Source organism: Malaclemys terrapin, chromosome 2 (assembly GCF_027887155.1).
Source record: "Malaclemys terrapin pileata isolate rMalTer1 chromosome 2, rMalTer1.hap1, whole genome shotgun sequence".
NCBI lineage: Eukaryota > Metazoa > Chordata > Testudines > Emydidae > Malaclemys > Malaclemys terrapin.
Window position 1 is genome coordinate 176,178,389 of NC_071506.1, and position 20,178 is coordinate 176,198,566.

The 20,178-nt window shown below is 41.9% G+C and overlaps 1 protein-coding gene across 7 annotated transcripts in view; it reads right to left on the reverse strand.

Annotated features, from left to right (window-relative positions):
* The window catches only part of LOC128831885 (poly(rC)-binding protein 3-like), a 757,719-nt gene that overhangs the window by 471,897 nt on the left and 265,644 nt on the right, over window positions 1-20,178 (reverse strand). For all 7 annotated transcript variants that reach the window (XM_054018741.1, XM_054018738.1, XM_054018739.1 and 4 more), the window contains exon 2: window positions 16,351-16,407. The gene's annotated coding sequence lies outside the window, so the exon portion shown is untranslated. The remainder of the gene's footprint in view (window positions 1-16,350; window positions 16,408-20,178) is intronic.

The window sequence follows — 20,178 nt, forward strand, 5'->3', positions numbered from 1 at the left end:
CCTATTTTTCTTTACTTTCCATTTTACAATTGCAATAGGACACTTCAAGTATGTATTTTCTAGAGTACTGGTGAATTTTCAGGTTGAAGGAAACTAGCTTTGCGCCTCCTAGGACACCTTTGGTATGCAATAAACCTAAGTCATACAATGCCTCTGATGTGTTATTGCTGAATTATTACCTCCAACTTGTGAAAGAAGTCAGAAGGAAATCTTCATTTGCTTTTTAGCTGAGATAGTTGCAGGGATGGATACACGGAAAAACAGTGATAAGATCAACTCACTCCAAGATGTTTCATTTCAAAGTATATAATTAGTGAATATATTTGAAGTGGCAAAAGGTCTCAGAAAACAGTGCATTTCTCAAGCTCTCTTCTTCTCTCCTATATCTATATACATTTTAGGCAGATAATGGAGGAGTGGCATGAAGTACTCCATTATAGTGCAAATTAGATGCTCACACATGGAAAAAAGGCTCGGAGCTAACAATACAAAGTTACGTACTGTAAGGACCTGAACTACCATACGAGAAGGACACAAAGTTCTCCATTTCCTGTTCGAATTTCACCAACAAGAAAAGAAAGAAAAGTCTACAGGTCTTCAAAATGTAACTTTGTTGAATATGGATAACACTGAAAATGAGGTGGGCTTCGCTTTCTCATCATATCTTATTTTCAGCTGCCATATCTTGACTGCAGGTTTCAGTAATCCTTTTTCTCCTGAAAGATGACAGCAAGAAATATCCCTTCAGATATTACCTTTTGACATGAATAGCTGTCTACCACTCTCTGAACCAACCTCAAACAAAATCTACACAGAGCAGCTCAGATGCAAACAGAAATCTAAAGACCATATTAGCAATTGGATATTCTTGTATTTTTCTCATTTGTCCTACATAGACCTATTAAACAAGACTAGACATATTGTACGTATCCAAAGCCTGGAACTGGGGCACAGATGAGGAAGCAGGCATTCTTCTGGGACCTGTGTTCTTTAGCACTTGAGCCTGATAAATCTCCAGGGTGAACTGAAATCTTCAAGGATTACCCAAGTCCTAGTAATACATACATACGCTGTGCTATGCAGGATACTCCCTCTGGAGGGCCTGCACGATGCATTTAAAAGACTAATAAGACTAAAGAGAGAGAAAAATAAAAGAAAGACACAGAGAAAAGAAAGCAATACAGAAGAGAGATAGCAGATTCATTGTTGTTCATCTGATTTGAAGCCTGCAGTTCAGCTCATTGTAGTTGGAAATGAAGTAAACCTGCCAGGATTAGTTTGAATTTGAATTTGAAGAATTCCCTCCCTGCTGCTCCTTTAGGGCTGATATCACAAGATTTCACCTTCATATAAATCGGAACCAGATTATAGGCCTTTTTCAGTTTCAGATCCAACCAAAACAATAGAGTCACAGCATGGTGAGGTATATCAGAGAACTGTAACTCATTCTTTGGTTTTCTATCTGCTTCGATCCCAGCCGGCTGGCTAAGGTTCTCAAGGGACCATATACCAGTTGAGTGCATGTATGCTTCCTCCTGCCCATGACTCATAACCTCCAACAGGGTGGGGGTAGTAGTGAAGAAGCCGGCAATATTGGCCTTATGCCAACTGAGAGTGCCTGAACGCTGAAACAATTCTCAGATGGCTGTGACCCAGGGACTTCTTGTTGCCAAATGGCAGAGTGCACAGTGAATGCATAGAGTTTTACTGAGATCCCCTGGGTCAGATATACACTTATTAAATCACCAAAAGGTGGAATTCAAATCTAGAGCCAGTAGCCCACTGGTCATCATAATCATTACAATAATATTTAAGGAGTTATGTATCCAGACTGGAAATAACTCTCTCAAAGCCCGGGAGTTAAGGCAGGTAAGTAGGAGGTGACATGCCTCAGACAGGCTCCTTTCAGACATGGTCATTGTTATTGTGTGCCTCACAATCTGAGCCTATTTGTGTACTAGACAGATAGTGATTAAGAGCAGGGCTGGCTCTAGGTTTTTTGCTGCCCCAAGCAAAAAAAATTTTAGCTACCCCCCTCCAACCCCAGCCCTGGTCTCTCTCTCCCGCCCCCCCCCCCCAACTGCACCCTCCTGCCGCCGCAGCCCTGGGTCACAGGTAACTCGCTCCCAGGGCGGGTCATTCAGCAGGAATTTTGGATGTGCACAGAACACAGACAGGATTAGTTCCCATATGGTTACAGAATTGCAGTAAAGTGGAACAATTTTCAGCTTGTGTGATTGAAGGCTATCTGGATGCATATTAGAAGACTGTCCTACATAAATGAGGAAAAGTTGAGGGGCCTTTATTATTATTTTGTTCCATTCTTTGTTTCTATGGAGAATTTGCCAATGCAATATCACTGTCTTCCTTTTAAACAAATAAAACTAAAACTAAAAAAAAAAAAAAAAAGCAATGGCTGTTGAAAATAGCAATTCCAGTCCGAATAACCACTGGGAAGCATTTCTTGCTCAATTTATTCTACTTTTTCTACAGCAAGTTACAGTGGATCAGTATATTTGATTTGGGAGAAATGAAGTAACAACTGCCCAAATTGAGCTTGAGCGCTCCTGAATTTTGAGGGTGTTCAAATCTGGAAGGCAGGTGCTAGATTTCCTTTCTGAATATCAGCTAAATCAGGAAAGGAAAAGTCAATTTCTGCTTCCATGGCTCAGAAGTGGAAATCCTCCTATGTGCCTGGTACTGTATCTAAAGCTGCCCAGGTCCAGAGCCTCCCCTCCCTTACTTTTCATTTTAAATTCTAGTGGGATCCACGTACCTCCCTTGCTAGGCTTCAGATAGAGAGGTGCACTGTCCATTTAGTCCACCCAATTCTTTCTTTGGGGGAGAGCCCCGGGCTGGGGCAGCAGGAGGTGCAGGTGGGGGCCAGAGCTGGGGCAGCAGAGGGTGCGGGGGAGAAAGAGCCCAGGGCTGGGGCGGCAGGAGATGTGGGTGAGGGGAGAGCCCAGGGCTGAGGCAACACGGAAGTGCGGGGGGAGCCCAGGGCTGGGGGGGGAGGGGGGGACCACAAAAAACCTAGAACAGGCTCTGTCCCTACCATTCACAGCAAGCTGCAGCATGAGGTTTCAGTTCCACACTCCTTCCCCCTCCCTTTCCTGTTAATTGCAGCCGAGGGAATGCTGGGAAATGTAGTTCTTTCCCTGCTCCAGGGCTGGCTCTATAGGCAGGGAGCTAACCAAGGAACTACAGCTCCCAGGGCCCCCGGTTGGTTCTCAGCTCCCATGCTGGATTCTTGCGCCCCTGCAAATTTGCCGCCCCAAGCAACTGCTTGCTTTGCTGGTGCCTAGAGCCGGCCCTGATTAAGAGATTGTGAAATCTATAAGAAAGGAGTATACAGGTAGAAAAATAATCAGCAGGGGGCATCCTGTTTATGACTAAGGTCAAAGGATTAGTCTTGTATATCAAGGAATGCAAAGAAACATGCAGAACCCTTCACTGAGAAGGCAAGCGAACAGGGGATTAGATAGATGAATGGATGGTCACAGTCAACACTAGCTGTAAAATGCTAGAAGGGTTTCAGGGGTGAGCGCTGCTGTAAGACAAAGTATCTAGCTAAGTAAGTCCAGGATGTGTTTTATGGATTTTATTTTATACATACCGGTTTGTTTGCAATACTTTTACTTGCAAGCACTTGAATCTTGATACTTTGTTAGATACGTTTATAGTGAAAGCAAGTAAAAGGATTATTATGTGCTTTGTGTTAAGTGGAGTTGTGATCTGAGGTTAACTGGGGTACTTCTTGGGGGAGCAGTGAATAATGCGAGTGTCCAGTGGACCAAGGACTGGACACTCAAGGGAGACTCGGAAGTTGGAGTGTGTGTATTGCCAACCTTTAGAGTGAGAACAGGGTCTGTGTAGGCGTAGAGGAGAGTGCTTGTGTTGCTCATGGCTGGTGGAGTTGGAAAGTGGGAAGTGTCACAATGGCCAGTTAGGGTTAGATTCTTGCCGCTTTGCAGCATCTCAGAGGCAAAAAGTGGCTGCAAGAGAAAGAAAGAATCTGGCCTAAAATCTGCATATTAAATTCATAAGAAGGGGTGGTTTTATTTTGGGGAAGAGGGGTTTATTATTTTTCAACAGAACAGTAAGTATAGAAGTGGTCTAATGGGAGCGCTCTCTCTCTCTCTCACACACAGAGCCAAAGAGCAAGTGGTGCCCAAACTGGGCACAAATCTGTAATCAAGCTATCGTTAAGGCTATGTGATGGGTGGGCTTGGCAGAATTCAATTTTTCTCATCGACAGAGAATAGCAATGTTTATTTTTGAGCACTTTTTAAATTTTTTATTTAAATCTTCACTTACCCATAATTTTGGGTGTATATATTTTTTTAAATCTTTATCAGTTCAAATTTTCACAGTTGTGGGAAATTATAAGGGAGCCAGACCACGGGGCAGATCAGACAAAAATTATTTAATGAGACATCCATTTCAAAAAATTAAAGCTTTGTAACGGTTAAAACAAATTCTCAACATCCTATTTCACAATATACAAAGTAAATCAAATTAAGTTTTCAAGCAGCATTTTTCTTTGCCTATCTGTATAATTTTATCATCATCAATGGAAATATTTGTTAGTTTATGTACATATGGTGGAATCAACATTTACCAATAAAAATCTGATCAGTCACAGTCCAGTGTTGAGTGAACAAAGTTTAGCAAACTGAACTACACCCAAATTTTCTCACAACATAAAAGTGACACCAGCTCAAATGAACTTGAATCCAATTTCCAACCCGAGAGTGGGAGTTGGAGAGATTTGGCTGCATGGGAAGTACCAGGCCAAGAAGAGTCCTTTGTTCCAGGACATCATCCTTGGAGCTAGGGGAGGAGAGAGAAAATTTGGGTACTTAGTACTTACTGTGTTAGTGTATGTGATATAATTAGGAGTTGATGTGAAGAGATCTTTTATCAGACAGGCTGTTATAACAGAGAAAATTAATAGCTGTGGTGTAAATGTAGAAATAAAAAGGAATTTTATTAGTGTTTCCTGATGATTCATTCTTTCATATGCCAATGTTAACACTTTATAAATATACGCATGCGCTAGCGCATAAGTATCAGCATATGCTTGCTTTCCCTCCCTATCTGTCTGCAAGATGAAGTTTTCAGTATATTTACAGGAATCATACATATGCTGTGAATTTTCATTCCTAGGTTTCTGGAGTCATAACAAAACTTAATAGTATATAACACAAAAACATAAGAATGGCCATACTGGGTCAGACCAACGGTCAATCTTGCCCAGTATCCTGTCTTCCAACAGTGGCCAATGCCAGATGCTTAAAAGGGAATAAACAGAACAAGGCAATCAAGTGATACATCCCTGGTTGTCCATTCAAGTATTTGGCAGTCAGAGGCTTAGGAACACTCAGAGCATGGGGTTTCATCCCTGACCATGTTGGCTAATGGCCATTGATGGACCTATCCTCTATGAACGTATCTAATTCTTTTTTGAACCTTTTCACAGTTCACCCTGGCAATGAGTTCTAAGGGTTGACCGCTCGTTGTATGAAGAAATACTTTCTTTTGTTGGTTTTAAACCTCCTGCCTATTAATTTCATTGGGTGACCCCTAGTTTATTTGTTATGCAAAGGGGTGTAACAGGATGCACTCACCTCTCATGAGCACCCCGTTGGCCGAGTGCATGCGCCTGCACACTCTCTCGGTGACTGTCTCCAGGAGGGGAGCCTTGGGGTACTGCTCTATACCAGAGCAGGGACAATATCTTCGCCCTCTTGGGTCTTCATAGCTACAGCTCTCCAGCTGAGCCACTATAGTTCAGTTCCCCCTCTGCGGTGCCTCAGTGACCAGGCCACTTTCCCCCAGTGGCTAATGGGGGGTCCTGGGTCTGCCCACTACTCCGGGTCCCAGCCCAGGGGCCCTGTAGATCACAGCTGTGTCCCTTTAACTATTTTGCACGGCTTCTCTAATTCCCTGGGCCGCTTCCCTATGGCCCCGTGCCATCTTCACCCTTACTTCAGAGCCTTGTCCTAATGGAGTCCCAGCAACCAACTCAGGGCTCCTTCTCACTCCCCCCAGCTTTTGGCAGCATTGCCCTATCTGGGGACCATCCACACTCCTACAGCTCCAGCAAGGAACTGAACTCCCTCTGGCCCTGCAGCTCTTCTTATACTAGGCTGCTGGACCCTGATTGGCTGTTTCCCACATAGCCACTCTAGGCAGTTTGGAGGACCCTCTCCACTGCCCTCTTTTGGGGTGGGTGTGGCAGGACCATGAGGCCTCTAACTGGGGGCCTCAGAGGATCTGGTATGCCCTGTCACAAAGGGTAAATAACATTTCCTTATGCACTTTCTCCATATCATTCATGATTTTATAGACCTCTATCATATCCCCGCTTAGTTGCCTCTTTTCCAAGCTGAAAAGTCCCAGTCTTTTTAAACTCTCCTCATATGACAGCTGTTCCATACCCTTAATCATTTTTGCTGTCCTTCTCTGTACCTTTTCCAATTCCCATACATCTTTTGAAATAGGGCAATCAGAACTGCACACAGTATTCAAGGTGTGGGTGTACCATGGATTTATATGGAGGCAATATGATATTTTCTGTCTTGTTATCTATCCCTTTCATAGTGGTTCCTAAGATTCTGTTGGCTTTTTTGAGCAGATGTTTTCACAGAACTATCCACAATGACTCCAAGAGCTCTTTCTTGAGTGGTTGTGAAGTGAAGTTTGTAAGGACATTGGAAGTGTTAAGATCAGCTTAGAATGTGTTTTGCTTTTATTTCATTTGACCAAATCTGATTTGTTATGCTTTGACTTATAATCACTTAAAATCTATCTTTTGTAGTTAATAAATGTATTTGTTTATTCTACCTGAAGCAGCATGTTTGGTTTGAAGCATGTCAGAGAGTCCCCTTGGGATAACAAGCCTGGTACATATCAATTTCTTTGTTAAATTGACAAACTCATATAAACTTACAGCATCCAGCGGCCATAACTGGACACTGCAAGACGGAGGTTCCTAGAGTTGTGTCTGGGACCGGAGATATTGGCTAGGGTCATTCAGTTGCAAGTGGCTGGGAGAAGCTGACATGCCAGAGGCTGTGCGTGAACAGCCCAGGAGTGGGGGTTCTCACAGCAGAGCAGGGTAAGGCTGGCTCCTAGAGTCAAGGATGGAGTGACATAGCAGATCACTGGTCTACATAACACCGGAGGGGAATGTCACAGTGGTAACAGCTAATTTAAAACCCCATCATCATTTTGTATGTATAGTTGGGATTATATTTTCCAATCTGCATTACTTTGCATTGATCAACACTGAATTTTATCGACCATTCTGTTGACCAGTCACCCAGTTTTGTAAGATCCCTTTGTAACTCTTCGCATTCAGCTTTGGACTTGCCTATCTTGAGTAATTTTGAATCATCTGCAAATTTTGCCACCTCAGTTTTTACCCCTTTTTCCAGATAATTTATGAATATGTTGAACAGCACTGGTCCCAGTACAGGACCCTGGGGGACACTACTATTTACCTCTCTCCATTCTGAAAACTGACCAGTTATTCCTACTCTTTTTTTCTTCTCGTTTAAGAAGTTAGTGATCCATGACAGGACTTTCCCTGTTCTCCCATGACTGCTTACTTTGCTTACAAGGCTTTGGTAAGGGATCTTATCAAAGGCTTTCTGAAAGTCCAAGTACTTGACCCATCAAAGAATTCTAATAGATTGAAGAGATATGATTTCCCTTTACAAAAGTCATGTTGACTCTTCCCCAACATATCGTGTTCATCTAGGTCTCTGATAATTCTGTTCTTTACTATAGTTTTAAACCAATTTGCCTGGTACTAGAAGTCAGGCTTACCGGCTTATAATTGTCAGGATTGCCTCAGGAGACTTTTTAAAAAACTGTCATCACATTAGCTATCCTCCAGTCACCTGGTACAGAAGCGGATGTAAATAATAGGTTACATACCACAGTTAATAGTTCTGCAGTTTCAAATTTGAGTTTCTTCAGAACTCTTGGGTGAATACCATCTGATCCTGGTTACTTATTGATGTTTAATTTACCAATTTGTTCCAAAACCTCCTCTACTGGCACCTCAATCAGGGACAGTTCCTCAGATTTGTCACCTAAAAACAATGGCTCTGGTGTAGGGATCTCCCTAACATCTTCTGCAGTGAAGATCGAAGCAAAGGATTCATTTAGCTTCTCTGCAACCGCCTTGTCTTCCTTGAGTGCTCCTTTAACACCTCAATCATCCAGTGGCCCCTAGCTTCCCCATTTTTGTGTAGTTCCCCTTCTAAAGTTAAATGCTACTGTGTGGGCTTCTTTGGCGTTTCCCTCCCTCCCACCTCCCCCACTTGATTTTAAAATTCAATTATATTATGGTCGGTATTACCAAGCAGTTTGTTATATTCACCTCTTGGAGTAGATCCTGTGCTCCACTTAGGACTAAAATCAAGAATTCTCTCCCCCCCTTGTGGGTTCCAGGACTAGCTGCTCCAAGAAGCAATCATTTATGGTATCTAGAAACTTTATGTTTGCATCCCATCCAGGGGTGACACGTTCCAGTCAATATGGGGATATTTGAAATCCCCTATTATTGTTGAGTTTTCTATTTTTATAGCTTCTCTAATCTCCCTGAGCATTTCACAGTCACCATCACCATCCTGATCAGGTAGTTGGTAGTATATTCCTACTGCTATATTCTTATTACTAAAGCATGAAATTTCTATCCATAAAGATTCTATGGTGCCGTTTAATTCATTTAAGATTTTCACTATATTTGACTCTATGCTTTCTTTCACATATAGTTCCACCTCCCCAGCAGCATGGCCTACTCTGCCATTCCTATTTATTTTGTACCCTGCTATTACCATGTCCCATTGATTGTCATCATTCCACCAAGTTTCTGTGATGCCTATTAGATCAATAACCTCGTATACTACCAGGCACTCAAGTTCACCCATCTTAGGGTTTAGACTTCTAGCATTTATACACAAGCACTTTCAAAATTTGTCTCTTTAGTGGTCTTTCTTGATGTGATATAATTGAAAGGGTCTATTTTTCATTTGACTGTTTCTCTTCAGTTCCTACCTGTACTTTATCACCTTCCATCCTCTCCTCTTTACTAGGATGTAGAGAATCCCTGTTAATAGATTCTCCACTATGGGATGTATCTAGCCAAATCACATGCTCCTCCACAGCTGTCAGCTTTCCCCCAGACTTTAGTTTTAAAACATCTCGATGACCTTTTTAATTTTACACGCCAGCAGTCTGGTTCTGTTTTGATTTAGGTGGAGCCCATACTTGCTGCATAGGCTCCTCCTTTCTCAAAAGACTCTCCAGGTTATAATAAACCTAAAACCCTTCTCTCTACACTATCATCTCATCCATGCATTGAGACCCTGCAGTTCTGCCCAGATAACTGCATGTGGAACTGGAACTATTTCAAAGAATGATAACATGGAGGTCCTAGACTTCAATCTCTTACCTAGTTGCCTAAATTTGGCCTCCAGGACCTCTCTCCTACCTTTTCCTATGCCACTGTAAAGTAAAGAAGGTTGTTTCGTTCATAAATAAAATATAGAAAAAACAAAGTGGTTGAATACCTCTGGCAAACAGACTTTGCAAGTCAAAACTGTCTGAGTTTTAATGAGAATAGCTGTGGCAATCAAAATATAAGGTGACTGGAGAGTGAGGTGCATTTGTGGGAGGAGTGGTTGTGGTTGTTTTTTTCCCCCCTTCAACCAGTGGTGTTCCTGCTTTCTGGAATCTGGTGCACAATCAAATGTAAAACAACAACAATTAAGGTCTTGTCCCCTGTTTTACCCAGACTTGTGCTTTTATTCAGCCAAGCAAATCCACAGAACACAATCATGCACTTCAATGTCCTGATGCGACAAAGCACTTACTCTTAAGTCACCCACCAATATCTTCAGAATTACTAACATGGCAAGAGAAAATGACAGAAAAAGCTAAATATGTTATCTTACATCTTCAGGAGAGGGATTTGGTTATCCTTCGATGAATTTATTAGGGAACATCCAGTAGTTTAGAGGAAAGGAATAACTGAAATTCTTGTAAACTAAGACACTTTGTCACTTCACGTGAAGTCAATCGACTTATTACAAGGAAATCTCGAGAAGAAATACACAGGAGAAGGAAGAAGAGATTTAACAAGGAGGATCTCTTGCTAATTAGGCATAGCTCTGATATCATTATACCTCATTGGCATAAGTACATGTAGAATAACTGGGAAAGAATATTAGAGGAAGAATGGGTATCCTTCTAAAGACCATGTCCTGCGACATTACAGAAATAGCATAGTGCACTGGGTGCATAAGTCATACAGACAAAAAGCTCTCACCACAGTGTTTTGGACTGAGAGTCTTATTAAAATGTAATGCGGGTAGAGCTCAAAAATAAAAGGTTAGAGGTACCAAAACAATAAGAATAATTGCAGTCCCTATGTTCCCAGCAGAGCAGGGACTGCTCCCTCTATGCATCTTCTGGGCAATACTCACCCACAAAAGGTGGAGACGGATGAGCAGGAGGCAAGTACCTGGCTCCACACACTGCTCCACCAGCCTGGAGAGCTGACCAGGCATACATAGGGGAAATGTTCTGCACCTACTGAGGAAGGCTTGCTCTACCCTTCCCTCAGCACAGGCTGTGCCCCCAGGTCATAAACAGAACATTTACCGGGATGTAAGCAGGATCTGAATGAGCTCTCCCCGACATCTAGTCATAGGCGCCGACTCCGTGGGTGCTCCGGGGCTGGAGCACCCACGGGGAAAAATTAGTGGGTGCTCTGCACCCACTGGCAGCCAAGCTCCCCTCATCCCCCATCCCACCTCTTCTCCCCCGAGCGTGCCAAATCCCTGCTCCTCCGCCTACTTCTCAGTGCTTCCCCCCGGCTGCTACCAAACAGTTATTTGGCGGTGTGCTGGGAGGGAGGGAGGGAGGGGGAGAAGCGGGAATGTGGAGCGCTCAGGGGAGCAGGGGGAGAAGTCGCAGGGCAGGGGCGGGGACTTTGGGGAAGGGATGGAATGGGGGCGGGGCGAGGGCGGTGCAGGGGTGGGGGGTGTGTTTGTCAAGCACCCACTGGGAACAGTGGAAGTTGGCGCCTATGCATCTAGTGATGCCCTGGATGAAAAGACTTCAGGAACAGACTGTATTTGCCTAGACACATCTACTCTGCCTTCATGTGCAGCAGACAGACCTGCGTTGCCAAAGTGATCAATTTTGGCTGATGTTGGGTTATAGTTCACTTCAGTATTAAATGCAGGGGTAATAAAATGGTATCCTTATTGTATAAGTGAAAAGCAGCAGAACTGTACTTAATGCCCTGATTAAGGGGGTCACACTAAACTGAGCCTCACTTGCTAACCAGAGGCCAAATCCCATGGAAGATGAGAGGGGCGGGGGACAGTGTTCCCACCTGGTGGTGTGGACTCTGCCTAAAGAGTCCTAGACACCATTTGACCCTCCCCTCTCCAGTGTTTGAAGACAGAGCTGGTTGTATTCAGTTGGGAGTTGTTTCTGGTCAGTGACTGATGAGCAGGTCTAGGGGCTAAGCCCTAGCCCTGGAACGGGGATGATGTTGCAGTGAAAGACAACAAAGAGGCAGTAGCCCAGACATTCCCTGCTATCCAGAGAAAACACTCAGAGCTGGACTAAGTGGGGGAACCTCAGAATGTGGCATTGCAGAAGTGGCAGTGATAGCAGCAGAGAGAATTGTGGCAGAGAGCAGAGGCAGCAGTAGCATTGCTTGATGCCCTCCCCTCCTTGTCAGGTGTGGGAGGTGGATCCAGGTGACTCCACCTCTGAACTCTGGTCTTTGCTGACTCAGGACAACCAACTGAGAGTGGGGTGCAGTGGAGGGAGAGGGGAGTGATGTGTTAAAGGAATATTTGTTGTCAGACTTTCACACCATAAGGTGAGAACCTGAGGCAAAGGGCACTGCCCAGCGTACTCAGGGGTGGGTGATTGCTCATAGTTACACACTTTCAAATCATGGATGTGGAGTTTCCCCAAAATAACGCTGGGTTCCTTTTCCCTTTTTATTAAAGGCTGTCTTTGCTGTACACCAACTCAGTGCTTGTTAGAGGGGAAGTATTGCCTCTTAGAGACACCCAGGGGTAGTGTTTATTTTCCCAGATTACTGGGTGGGGACTCAAATCAGTTCTGTGTTGTACTGTTAAGAGGATCCCCTAGATATTGAATCTGACCCTTGTTGCTGCTGACCCCCCCACAGCAGAAGGGTTACATAAACAAACATAACATTGTGAAGTGATGACCTGGGGAGAATGCTCAATTTAACTAATAGGTTAGAGTATTTTAGGAACTATTAAACATTAAAAAGTGTGGCTGCTATAAAACCAGGAAGAAAAATAATGCTATATTAGGCAGTGCATCATTAACGAAAAAACCAAAATAAAACAGAACATCCAGTCTTCGGTATTTACTGCACATATGCCAGGTTGTTAATCTTACTGACATTTTATTCAGTCATCCCATATTACAAGGTCCCAGTGACAGGAACAAAACATCAGTAACTGAACACAAATGGCTTCATTTTCAGATGTTTTGTCCTCACCATGGTTTGTTTTGGTTTTCTTTAATTCACCAGTTCAGCTCTATGAGGAACAATATTCTTGGCACAGGATCTGAACTGCAACAGTGACACTGGTGATTAGTAATTGGGATAGCCACTGTATAAGCAACATCAAAGTGATATAAGAAGGAATAAAACCAAAGAAGCAAAATTAAGGCTAAAACCTCCCTATTTCTATATACATTCAAGTGTTCACAGTTATTCTGGATAAATCATTGCTAAACGGAGAACAAACCCACTAGCATTTGAAAGATTATAGGTAAATGAAAACAAGGGCCAGCAGAATATGCCTTAGGAGAGCTTCTTTTCAGTGTCATTTTCTAAAATAAGCAACCACAGAACTAAGAAGGATGTTCTACTACATTATATACATTTAAAGCAAAGTGCCATTGACTTTCATGGTGTTTGGGTTATCATGCTCCCCAATGGATCAGATTTTGAACATCACTGGAAACTGCACCTGTGCGTCAGCGTCAATAACACAGTTTAATTTGTTCAGTATCTCTAATGCTCTTAACATCTGGATGCTGGTTCTTCACTATAAGACACACATCAGGAAACTGCTTTGTTTTCCAGCACCTTGGCAAGGCTTGACAATTCTCTCTACCACCTTGGCATGAAATTCGTGTTCCTTGTCCTATCCTCTTCAAGGGCCTGAATAAACCTGGCTCCTGTCAACTTCTCTAAACTCAGCCCCTTCTGCTCTTCCTGTCCCCTTCGCTCCATGCAAGCCACTTGCCCAGTGGTTAAAGTAGAATGAAACGAAGGGGAGCTAATCATCACACCAGCCAAGGAGGCAGTGGCGGTATAAGCTGTGCTGAGAGGAAGGAGAATTGCCCTCTGCTTTTAGCTGCATTCCCCTGACTTTCCCTTATTTTAACCCCATGCGTAACTGGTTTCTTCAATCCAAATTGATTATTCCTCTCCCTCTCAGCTCTATACATTTTTCGATATGAGAAATGCTTTTTGGAAATCCCTTCTCTGACCAAGTCTGCCATGCCTCCTTATTATATTTCCAAAAGACCCTAGAGCCCTCTCCCCATTGAGACCAAACCACTGATATTCCCATCCATTCCCCTATTTTTAAAAATAAATGAAATATTCAAAATATAAAATCCAAACAATGATTATAGAACTAACACATCACTGTTACATCCACATTGCTTGCTGTTCCTTCCAGTTCCCCTCCTGGCCTGGCATTTGAGCATGGCCTACCTAGGACTGAGTGTCTTCCAATTAAAGTAAATGGGACTTTGGTCCCTGACATCAGTGTGAGTAGGATGGGGATAGCTCAGTGGTTTGAGCAGTGGCCTGCTAAACCCAGGGTTGTGAGTTCAATCCTTGAGGGGGCCATTTAGAGATTTGGGGCAAAAATCTAACTGTGGATTGGTCCTGCTGTGAGCAGGGGGTTGGACTAGATGACCTCCTGAGGTCCCTTCCAACCCTGATATTCTATGATCTTCAAAGCAAATATCTGTCCATAAAGTACCAATGTATTCTTTATATTACAGATAAATAACAATGATGGGCCAAAACCTGCTCTGAAGATACACACATGGAAGGTCCTCTCCACTAATAGATCTCATCTCTTGTGCATAGGGGGTCAGTCCCTCTTCTGTAGGCCACCACTTTCTCTCTCCCTGACTTCCTAAAACCCCGCAGAAGGCATTTTCTGGAATTAGGATTATCACTAATTCCACATTATTAGAAGCAATGTAGAAACGGAGAGATGTCAATTATCAATTCAATCTGATGTTTTGAAGATCACTCTTCTGATACAGCATGTCTGTAGAGCACATCTGCCTTTAATGTACGGGGCTCAGTCCCACAGCACATTTGTACATATATATGTGCATATCTCCTATTGAAGGACTGCAAGGTCAGGCCGCAGTTTGTAATTGTATATCATTTAATTCAAGATATTTCACACGTACAAAAAAAAAAAAAAAAAAAAAGCCAAGTTAAGGGGGAAACACACTGATGGACATAATTAACACAAAGGCTTACTATGAAAATCCCAGGAGGCTTTGAATTCAGTGTCTTTGAAATCAAAAACAGGCAACTTATCAACTAGGCTACAAATGTTCTCCAGCAATTTACAATCCAAACAATTCCATTGAATAATACCAGTTGGTTGAAATGACCTCACTGTGGTTGTATGGGGTGTACATCAGGGCAAAATCTGGTCTATTTTGTTTAATATTGATAGAGATTTACAGGTATCATTTTAGCTACCAAGTCATTGGTGTCTAGATTGTTCCTTGAATGCAACAGAAATATACTGACATTTTTAGAAAAAATGTAGTTCAAATCACATGTGATGGGTGCCCAGATCAACATGCATGGAAAATGCAAGGAGAAACAGACTTAATTATTGTGCAGCAACAAAGGAACTAAAATGTTTCCTGTATGTGATGGAGGGATTAAGTCCATGCAAATGCACAAGAATTTTTTTTGAAGTACTGTGAGTGCAATTCCATAGATTTGTCCTCAAGTTTAGTCCTGTACAGAAAGCAACCACATTTTTCTCTACCTTCACTCTAATCACTACTATAACAATTTTATATATACAAATACACATATTGTAAATAGACAACCCTGTGATTTTTGTCAGGGATGTATATTTTGTACTCATGAAAATTAAAACAATTAATAGCTCTGCAAATTGAAGGTCTCAAGCATTGATGTCATTGAACAAAATTTACTAACGGACTTTAAGCTGGACTTGCAGAGATGCCAAACTAAAAGCTATTTACCTTTTCCATCTCTGTACTGTGTTTTAAGAAACTTCCACCATGAGTTTAATTCAGCTTTATTTGCCAGACTCTGTCAAAGGAAATACCACAATTCATCTGTTTGAGTGACATAACAGGCAATCCCACCGGAAGCCAGAGAACTAGAGTGCTTCTCATCACCACAACCCATACACTAATGATTTTCACAGTGGTTGATACCATAACAAACTATTTCTAGAGCCACATTGTCATGATTAAATTCAATCCTTTCAAATTATTCTCCACTGTTACTCTGGAACCCAAGCAGCGACACATATTGCAGGTTAAGGGAGATTTCAGCTTGACCATGGCACTGTTCCATGACCATGAGGCAAAACACATCTATAACTCTAAATTCTAAGCACTAAACAACTGCCCTGGATTGTAGAACTCAATGATTGGCACAATATAAAATTCCACCCTTACATCGATCTCTCATTTATCTTCTGGCTACATGCTTGGATACATTGTTTTCAGCACAGCTTGTCTGATTCATAAGCTGACAGGGTAAGTAGGAAAGGGCAGAAAGGACAAACTGTGCTGTTAAGTAATTTAACCTCATCGGCGGCATTACAGTATCGGAAGGGATAGTTATTACTCTGTGAGCGTGGTTACAGTACATCAATTACAGTGGATCCTCTGAGCAGCCATGAGATAAGATGTAGGTTTATCCTTTCCCATAAAAAATATTTTTACTTTAATTTATTTCAACAACAGACTGGACTGAAACCATTTTTCTTTTGTTGATCTCTTAGTGTCTATGATCAATGACTAAAACCAAGTTTAATAATATTATTGTTTCTGCAATTTCATTTTGAAAAACACTGTGGCTAAAATTCCATTTTCTATTACACCCATGTAAATCAATGGCTTTACTCTGTATTTGCACTAGGGTAATTAAGAGTAAAATTTGCAGTTTAGCCAGTACCAGTCAGCAAAGTAATAAAAGTTAGACATGAGAGAGAATTGAAATCAACTTACCTACTGTATCAGATCCTCATGCGCTACAATTCCTTCTCAGTCTGAAGAAAATCTGACCTGTAGAAGATGAAGTAATAAGTTTTCTCTTACAACAAAATATTGACCTATACTTCATAAAACTTTAGACCAGGTTAACAAATACCAAGCTTTTCAGGGGACAAGCCTTACACCGGGAGCTTAGCATCCTGAAACCTTTTGCTGTTTCTACCATAGATATATGCATTAATGTTCTTTATATATTAAAACATGCACAAATAATATAACATTGCCAACCAGTGGCCCATCTTGTATCTTTACTCAGAGAATTGTCACTGAGATCAATGTGTTTTTTGTTGTTGCCAGAATTAAGATCACAGGATTGGATCCTTCAGAGGAATATTGAGGGAGAGTCTGTCAAAAGCACCCAAAGCCCATTGACTTTCAATGGGATGTATGTGCCTAAATTCTTGGTGCGCTAGGTGCTCTTTGAAAACCTCCCTCCAAGAGTTTACGGCAAAAATGTTGTAAATGGTCTTGTATCATATCTGGCTGCCCACACACCTGCACACACTAATGACTCAAGGCCTGCAACTGACTGCAATTCCATGGCCCCAACTAATATGGCAGAATTCAAGGCTGTCCACAAAAAAAAAGCAGGGTGGATCCTAAAATGAATAATAACCTGCAATAATGCTGAGCTGCGGCTTCTCCCCTCTTTCTGCCCTTGCCTTTGCTCATTTTTAAAAGGTTTGTAATAACATCTCCCAAACGAACAAAAAAGGAAGGCGTACGAAAGCAAGAGGGAGAGCAGATGAGAGAGAGGGAAGAGGAAAGGGATAGATAGTGATGTGGCCAGGAATTATTTTTATTATACTAATTCCACCTTTGCCAACCCACGCCCCAGAAAACTACTCAGACTACCTATTTTGCTGTCTTATATTGAAGCATTTTAATTGGGAGTTGGTAAGGGGGGTGTAAGCAGTTTTACACCAGTGCAGTTTTCCTGAAATCACTGGAGTGGTATTAATGTAAAGCTGGGAGTGACTGTTATTTGGTCTGACATGTTTCAGTGCAGGGAGTGGCAGGGAGCTGTGAAGCCTCCATGAGTTGATAAGATTACAAGGTATGTGAACATGGAGGTGGCCAAATTCTTACCACGGGGGGAGGGGGGAGCTGGTAATTTCTCAGCCAGGCATATTTTACCGGCTACCTGAGATATTCATCAAGGATGGGATATACCTATCCAACTAGGGAACAGATATATTTTTGGCTGATATTAAAGAAGGCATCAGTAAATATCTGGGAACCTGTCTAGGATCAGGGGAGATAGCCAAGCTAATTGCTGATGCCTCCTTGCAATAGATGTCCAGTGCAAGTACTCATTATGGAATGGATATGGTGATTGGATACAATTGATGAGTTCAGTGCTCCTACATTTACAATGGAATGTCAATCTCCCTCCTTTCTAGCACCCACATATGAGGGACGTGGTGGAGTCCCAGCAGTACGGTAGCTAGAACCAGATTGAAAATGGGGAGGCCCCTTGAGTATATGGAAGGGATTATGGAAATGGTGATGACCTGCACTGTCCAATTTATTTTCCAGGTATTCCCAGATATTTAAGAAAGCCTCATTAAAACCCCACATGGTGGCTGAGTGGTTAAGGCCCTCGTCTGAAGGTCACGGGTTCAAGTATTGCTCCCTCTCCCTCTAAAAGGCCATCTCCAGTTCACCCAACTACAAAATAGGTACCTGATCCATCAGATTAGGGCATTCAAAGACAGTCGGATGTGATGCTGACCACATCACTCCCTTGTGTACCACTGGCTATGAGGCAGACCTGTCTTAACCATGTGCCATTGACTCCTGGGAACTTTGACATTACCTCCTGGCATTCTTCCAGCATAGCTGGACAATGGGATAACGTTATATTTCAAGCTTCTACTGGCATTACAGTAAATGAAATGTAAATATTTACCCTGTGGATTTAGGAACATACTATATATAATCCAAAGGTATACCTACACATAGAGTTCACATGTATTGTACTCACTGTCTCTGTAATTACTTTGGATCCACATCAGTTGCCCTGAACTGTTTAGCTGATTCTACTTCACTGAGATTAGAGATCAGATTCAAGATAAACTAAGAAAAGGTAGGAGAATTACAAAAATTTATAAGGGCTCTAAATGTGGCCTGACTTATGTAACAAGTTATTCTTTTTCGGTTTATCCCACATTAACCCAGTCTTCCCCTTCCCTCACAGAGGGGTAGCAGCCTTTTACTGGTACAGGTGTAATCTCTCTACTTGAAGGCCTAATCCTGCTCCCACTGCAATCAATTGCAAAACCTGAATGGAATCCAGAGCAGAGCCTCTAGCTGCAGAATTACAGAATTCAGCAGAGTGCACAATTCTCTTACTATCTTCTCATTGTCCAGTGCTCATATACAAACATGTTTAATTGGGTCAAGATGTGCATTATGAAAAAAGCTGTTTTTTGAACAAAGTGGCGTGGGAACAAAGGTATAAAGATTAACACTATTATTAAAGAAACTCAGGTCTATAATGTGTCAGTGAATCAGCTCCAGGGCATCAAAAGGGATAAATATGGATTTTTCAGCAGACATTTTTGTATGGGTGTAGGAGTTCCAATTGGGCCAGTTAAAAATTCAAGTTTCTGACATTTTCTAAGATCAGGTCTACATGCCTCTCACCATGGTAATGAACAGAGCCTTGTACTTGCTGTTTACTTTTCTGCAGATCAGTTTCTGCTATAAAAAGGAACTTTTCCAGGGAATCTTTTGTTACTGAGATAGCTGAGCCTCTAGTCAATTGAACAAAGCTCTGCTGAGCAACTTAAAATGTATCCATTGCTTTTAAGAGAACAATCCAAAGGTGATGTTTTCCTGTCTGTGAACTATATAATCACTGATAAATTGTTTTCCATTCCCTTAATTCTGTAAATGAAGTGGTTTTGGTGCAATGTTTGCCTTAGATTCCTGGAAACCTTTACAGTTCTGACTTTCACAATTATTAGGGGTGGAAATTTTAAGCCATCTGGTTGATTCCCAGTTTTAATTTGCAGAATTCAAGGGGCCCTATTTTGGTCTCTTTCAACATTCAAAAGTCTCATTAACTTCAATTAGGGGGACAGAAAGTGACAAAAATGCAGAATAGGGCTCTTCTGTAATAAACATCATATTTGGGACTTTCATAACTGTTTTCATCTGAGGATCTAAAAAATCATTACAAAAGTTGAGTAAATAATAGTATTATTCACACTGTTGTCTCTTTGATATTTCTATTTCATCTTTAACAGACGCTCACCAAGACCCAAAGAGAAAATTTCTCATGCTTTTGATTCCATAGTCTCTTTAGGAATATTATATCTAATAACTCTTCCACTTTGTAGTATCATGTTTATTGTATGTGGTGGTGTTGCAGTCGTGTTGGTCCCAGGATATTAGAGAGACAAGGTGGGTGAGATTGGACCAGCTTCTGTTGGTGAGAGAGAAAAGCTTTCGCGCTTACATAGCTTCATGTCAGAACTCTGTGTAACCTCGAAAGCTTGTCTCTCTCCCAAACAGAAGCTAGTCCAATAAAAAAATATAACCTCACCCACCTTGTCTCTCTAATTTTTTTTTCTTTTTAGACCAGTGCAAGGTTTGAATCAACATTCCCCTTATTTCAGTACTAGGAAAAATTTTGTCATCAACATTAAGTTGGCTCCATCATTTAAACACCAACTAGGCAAACCTTAGCATTAAGGTTCCAAGGAAACCATGCTGCAAGGTATCAGGAAGAGTGAGTGACTGTGTAAGAAAAGAGAAATTTTAGGATAATTCTTA